The sequence below is a fragment of the Buceros rhinoceros genome, unplaced genomic scaffold, assembly GCF_000710305.1.
Source record: "Buceros rhinoceros silvestris isolate BGI_N320 unplaced genomic scaffold, ASM71030v1 scaffold6599, whole genome shotgun sequence".
NCBI lineage: Eukaryota > Metazoa > Chordata > Aves > Bucerotiformes > Bucerotidae > Buceros > Buceros rhinoceros.
In genome coordinates, this window is record NW_010433224.1 from 64,342 (window position 1) to 70,851 (window position 6,510).

Consider the following 6,510-nt stretch of genomic DNA (forward strand, 5'->3'; position numbering starts at 1 on the left):
AAGAACAAGTGACAGGATGAGAGGAACCGGCCTCCAGTTGTTCCAGGGGAGGTTGAGGTTGTCCCTGAGGAACCATTTCTTGCCCGTTGGGGTTGTGCAGGGCTGTCCCAGGCTGCCCAGGGCAGTGGTGGAGTCCCCATCCCTGGAGGGGTTTCCCAGCCGTGTGGAGGTGGCACTGAGGGACAGGGGTTAGTGGGGACCTGGCAGCGCTGGGGGAAAGGGGGGACTCGAAGAGCTTGAAGGTCTCTTCCAGCCAAAGCCAGTCTGTGGTTCTGTGACTTCTTGCCTTCGAGCTGTTGAATTTTTAATAGAAAAATCAAAACCTAAAGACTTTCCGAGCATCTAGCAGAAGAAATGAAAAATTACCATCGCCCATAGAAATGTTGGGTTGAAAAAGAGCCCTTGGAGAGTGTGGGGCAGCATTTGTGTCCCAGCCATGATGCCCACATCCGTGGGAGCCTCTCCACGGGGACTTCCTTGGGGAGCAGCAGTGCTTCTCATAACTCAAGACAAAACACAATATATATTACAAAGTTTTATGCTGGTCAACTGGAAACAATTGTTCTAATTTTCTATGTTCATGACATTGCTCAACAAAACCCTGTTTTGAATTTTTTATGTCCTGGTTTGGAAGACTCACATGTGATGTATTATTTTGTATCTGCCTTTTCCCCTTTCTGGAGGGGGTGGGGGGTCCGGGAAAAAGCATTTCAGCTGAAGAAAATTTGAAATGAAGAGCAGAATCTGACAGCTTGTATTATTTTCATTTAAAAGTGCACATTTAAGGGCTGGAGGGACAGGAGTGCTTGTTCTGGGTGCTATGGATGGAGCTTCACGTGGTGGAGCGTGTGGGGCTGGGGATGACACTGCAGATGGACATCAACACTGGACATCTTCCCCGCTCCACCTCCACCCCTTTCACCTCCATTTTCCTTCCCCTCCTGCCTTATGCCTTGAGGTGGCTCTGGGAGGTGTTCCTGAACCCAGTGACCCCCCTTCTCTGTGGTCCTGCCATCACTCTGGTGGCACATCCTCTCTCCTCCAGCCCTTTGGAGTGCAGGTACTCTCTTGGCCATGGGGCTTTGTCATGTTTTGAGTAAAAAGCTATAAGTAAAGGCCCTTTGGGGGACTTGTCCCATTGCGTGACTGTGGCTCTCGCCCTGCATGGCCTCAGCTTTGCTTCAGGGAAGGTCTCCCTCCAGCTGTGGCTGCTGGAGGAGTCACAGCTCTTCTGCAACATTTGTCTTCTCCCTACCTTGGGTGCCTGATTTTCTCTGGGTAACAAGGTTTTTGGGAACAGAAGTCTTGAAGCGCAGGGAGGCAAGTGCAGGATCCTGGGGATGGTTTTGGTGTGCCCTGTGCCACCAAAAATGGTGGTAGAGAAAAAACAGAAGACCTGCCAAAGAGATGGAGGCAGCTAAGGCAAACTAGGGAGGTTGGGGACATAAGAAATAATAATGCAAAGAGGGAAAAGAGACAAAGAAAGGGAAAACGACCAGTGACCCTCGGCCCGTGTGGGCAAGGTGGTGGTGGCACCTGCTTGCCAAAGCCATGTTCTTCAGCTTTGTGCCCTGCGACACGGCTCAGAAGCAGAGGGTCTGAGACGGGTTTCAGGCAGTTACATATCGCACTGTCTCTCTTGGGGGAACAGAAGTAACACCCAGACAAGCCATTTGCCTTTTCCGTTTGCGCTCTTGGCTTTGGGCTTTTATTAACAACAACGACGAAAAAAGACTGTGTGCGTTGATGTCTTCTGAAATCAAGGAGAAAACGCTCTGAGCTGGTTGGCTGCCCCTCTGCGTCCCCCCAGCCTGGGCTGCTCCCCACCACCAGCCTTCACCCTGTCGGGGTGTTGCTTTTTCCTCTGCTCACCTCCCATCCCTTTTTCCCCCCTCCCCAGCATGGCTCCCTGCCTGCCTTCCACCGGGCTCCTCCTGAGCCTGGGAGGAGCAGCACGGTGAGAGCAGCCTGGCCAGCAGCCCTGGCCACGGCTGGGGGCCCGTAAGAGCAGCTCTTCAGGATGCAAAATCTGTTCCCACCACCTTGCGCTGCTGGCCATCACCTCCAGCATCAGGGTGTCCGCACATACCATTGCTCTTCCAGTCCTAGCATGCCTGAGCAGCGTCCTCCATCCCTCACCAGCCTCACGCCTTCCCCATCCCTTCTAATCCTGCAAAGAATCAGCGACTTCTAGCCAGGAGGCTCGTGTGGCTGCGAAATAGTGAGGCTGAGCTGGGAATGTCACATCTCACCGTGCCAAGCTTTGCTGCACAGGGTTGGCACGGGAGAAGATTGTTTTCCAAGTGACCGCGGTGTTCCCTGGCAGCAGGTCCTGCACCCGCTGCACTGTCAGTGGTGTTGGGTGACTGGGTTATAACACACTTACCTCATGGTTCAAGTTCACAGACCTGGTGTTTTTGGAGTGCTGAGGACCCTGCAGCTCCGACAGACTCTGGAGGCACCCAGACATCTCTCTGGATGTCGGAAAATCAGGGCATAATTTGAGGAATGCATTTAAAATAGCTCCTCTCTGCTGCAAGGAAAAAAGCCCTACTTTAGTCACGTTTGCAGCAATTGGGTTCCAATGGGGGCTGTCGGTGTGACGGGCTTTTATTGTGGGATGGGGATTTCTGATGCCCGAGGCTGTCAAAGCCCCCACGGCCGGATCCCAGCAGCCTGTCATGGCAGCAGCGCCGGGCTCGCGTTGCTCCCGTTGGTTTGTTTTCCTGTGGATCTGCCTGTCCAGCTTTATAGTGAGATTATGAGATTATGAAGGAACCGGGAATTTGCTCAAGTTGGGTTGTTTTGAGCCCAGGAAATGCCTGACCCACAGCTGGTGCTCCCCGAGAACATCAGCCTGCTGCTGGTGTAGCAGAGCCACCGCTGCAGTTAATGCTGGAAGAAAAGAAAACTGGGGTTTGTGGGTTAAGGTGAGGGTCAGCGGTTTGCTTGTGGCGTGTTCCTCACATGCTCAGGGTGGAAAAGCTACAGCACTGCGTAGAAGCCCATGAACTGGAGGACTCAGCTGGGACGCGCTGATGCTTTGGAAGAATCCTGCATTGCTGGGATGTGCCACCCCAGAGGAAGTGAGCAGGAGCTTTAAGGGATAAGTCTGTTCCCGGATGCTGGTGCTGCAAAGGTGGGAAGGAAGGACTCGTGTGTGATGGAGACGACGGCGACACATCGCTCTGCTGGTTAATCCTCCCCAATAACAGGCTCGGAGCTGGCAGAGGGAACTATTTCACTAAAGCAGGAGGAGGATCCCGCAGCCCAATTAAAGGATTAGAGCTGAAAGCCAGTTCATTGCTGCTAAGTGCATCAATTTATTAAGAGTAGGGAAAAAAAGCTGTTTCTCATGCTGTGGTACCAGCCAGCTCCTGCGGGTTTGGGGGCATGGGAAACTCTTCCACCCTGGAAGGGATATGGGTGTCTTCTTGGGAGGGTGCTACACCACGCAGCGGTGCTGGGCGGGGGGCAGGCATTGCTGCTCAGAGACGGGTGGGCTGAACTCTGTTTTCTGCTTGAAATGGGGGAAACTGAGGCCTGTGAGGATGAGTTGAGCTGCCCAAGGGGGACCCTAGCAGGACACAGAGGTCAAGTATTTGAGTTGAAGTCAGACCAGGGAAAGGCTGGAGGGGGAAAGGCCCTGGGGGCCAAGAAGGCCAACAGCATCCTGCCTTGTACCAGCATTGATGTGGCCAGCAGGAGCAGGGCAAGGATCATCCCCCTGGACTGGGGGCACTGGAGAGGCCACCCCTCGAATCCTGGGTTTTGGCCCCTCACTCCCAGAAGGACATTGAGGGGCTGGAGCGTGTCCAGAGAAGGGCAACAAAGCTGGTGAAGAGTCTGGAGAGTGAGTGTTATGAGGAGTGGCTAAGGGACCTGGCGGGGTTGAGCCTGGAGAAAAGGAGGCTTAGGGGAGACCCTCTGGTTCTGCACAACTCCCTGACAGGAGGTTGGAGCCAGGTGGGGGTCAGTCTCTTCTCCCCAGGAACAAGTAACAGGATGAGAGGAACCGGCCTGCAGCTGTTCCAGGGGAGGTTGAGGTTGTCCCTGAGGAACCATTTCTTGCCCGTTGGGGTTGTGCAGGGCTGTCCCAGGCTGCCCAGGGCAGTGGGGGAGTCCCCATCCCTGGAGGGGTTTCCCAGCCGTGTGGAGGTGGTGGAGGGGTTTCCCAGCCATGTGGAGGTGGTGCTGGGGGACAGGGGTTAGTGGGGACCTGGCAGGGCTGGGGGAGCGGAGGGGCTCGAGATGTTTAAAGGTCTTTCCAACCTAAACCACTCTGTGATTCAAAACGAAGCACGCGTTGCCTGTTGTTTTCAAGGCTGTGCCAGCAGAGCTGAAGACACGACCTTTTTCAATTGATTTATTTTCTAAAGAGAAAAGAGCCACTGGGCAAGAGGGAAAGTAGAGGCCGATATTACCCAATAAAATCGTTGTGGGAAGCTGGCAGGCACCTCTGCAAGAGCCGCATTGAGCAAAAGCTCTTCCAGGCTTTAGGAGCGATGCACGGCATGAAGGACAAAGTCAGGAAAGATAAACACCCAGAGTGACCTTGAGAACTGATCAAGTCCTGTGAGGACGCAGGAGCCAAGAGTTTCCAGTGGCACATCTGGACGTTTTGCAAACATGATTCGATGCCGAGTGATAAATCTCGTGTCCCCTGTGCTGCAAACCAGCAAATATAATTTGGCTTTCGTTGACAGATGAGTCTTTTGGTGCTGGGAGGATCAGAAATTAAGACCAGTGTCGAAAGAGATGGGCAGGAAACCTCCAGCAGTCCTAGAAACCCCTTGGCTTGCGCCTTCGGCACACGTGCTGCTGCGCTCGGTGGATGTTTATCCCAAGGAAACGTCTCTTGCCCTCTGGGCAGGGAGTGATGCAGGCTGGGCAGAGCTCTTTCCTCAGCCTGGTGTGTGGATACATACACATTTGGTTGAAAAGCGTGTATTTATCGATGCAGGGGAGGGTTTCCAGGTCCTGCACTGCAGCTTGAGGAGCTTTTTCCCTGGTCTTGCCATGCAGTAAAGTTCACAACTTGCTGCCAAAACCCATTCAGGCCATTTCCTTCCTCCAGCTCCCAGCACTCCCAGGGTTGGTCCACAGGATTTTTCTGAGCATCCCTTTGGTTTCTCAGCAAACCCTGGGATGTTATTCCTGCCGTGCAGGGAAGCGAAGCCTGTGAGGATGGGGCTGCAACTCCTTGGACCACGCACATTGTCCATGACTCACCGGCCACATCCCGGCCCCAGCATCTTTCTTTTCACTAACAACTGACAGAAAGAGAACCCTAACTTTCAGCTAATGGGCTGAATTTGTGGTTGTGGTACCGGGGAAATCCTTGTAAATGGTGAGGAGAGGACCAAGTTTCGGGTCATATTTTCGCTAGCCATAGAGAGTCATTGTCATTGGTAATCAGAGCTGTCCATGTGAGTCTGGACCAAGGATGCTTCCGGACTCCTGCGCTGTTGCACATCCTGCACGGTTGATAATTGCCATTGTCAGTGCTCTGGGTAATCCCCTGCCCCTCTGGCCGTCCCCAGGAACTTGAGTTTTCGCATTTCAAGACAAAAAGCATCTGCAGTCTTGAGACGTCCCTCTTTTCCCTTGCTAAGTGATGCCTGATCAACAAAGCAGGTATCCTCTCCATCAAAGTCTGGCTCCCACTTGCCTCTTTCTGCTCTTATTCCACCCAAGCTGTGTAATTAAACAGTAATAGATCTCCTTTTTGCCAACACATCTACAGCCCGAGATGGGTCTGGATGGGACTTGTCCTGCCAGCCTCCCGAGGCGCTCCCAGCCATCAGGGTTTATTGTGTGTCCTGTGGAGATGGCGATGCTGCTGTCCCCATCCTTCCCCATTCACATCCGGGGAGGCTAAAGGACTCTCCCAGCTTTTCCAGGGGAAATCTGTCTTGGATGGGGAGGAGCAAATCGAACCAGCCCTGAAACGCCAGCGGCGTCATGGCTCACTGGCTGCGATCACTGGCTTTATCACATCCCACTTGCCACCTGCCTTTCGCTGCTGGATTTCTCCTGAATTCCCCGGAGCTGCTGTGCGGCGTGGCTGGCACCTTTCAGGGGAGTGCGAGATAAATACCAGGTCCTTCTTGCCGGGTTTTTTGAGTCAGTTGTTTTTTCCCAAAGGGATTATTCAGCAGTACAGTGTGAGAGCTGCTGGCAGGGCTGGGGCTGGGCTCCTCCAGCAGCATCACCCACTCTACACTATATGCTCTCTGCTCCCACCCCCATTCCCCCTGGCTCACGGCATCCGGGATGCACCCTGCGCCTCACTGGCACAAGCTGCTTTTATTCCCCATCAGGTTTCCTTTGGCACAGCCCATTCACTGTGGGTTCATCCCGGCAGTTACTTCTTTGAGCATTGTCCGAGAAGTTCCAGGTCAAACTGTGTAGCCTGTGCTGAACGGGACACACTGTTTCCTCTTCAAAATGTGGATCTGGGATGCCTCTTCCTGCAGGCTTCTGCTTAAGATGGGGTTTTCCTTCCTG

At 53.6% G+C, this 6,510-nt stretch overlaps 1 protein-coding gene across 1 annotated transcript in view; it reads left to right on the forward strand.

The window, feature by feature from the left end:
- NCOA1 (nuclear receptor coactivator 1) overlaps nucleotides 1–6,510 on the forward strand; it is a gene marked incomplete at its 3' end in the record, with an annotated part of 55,542 nt that overhangs the window by 20,243 nt on the left and 28,789 nt on the right. The window lies entirely within an intron of this gene.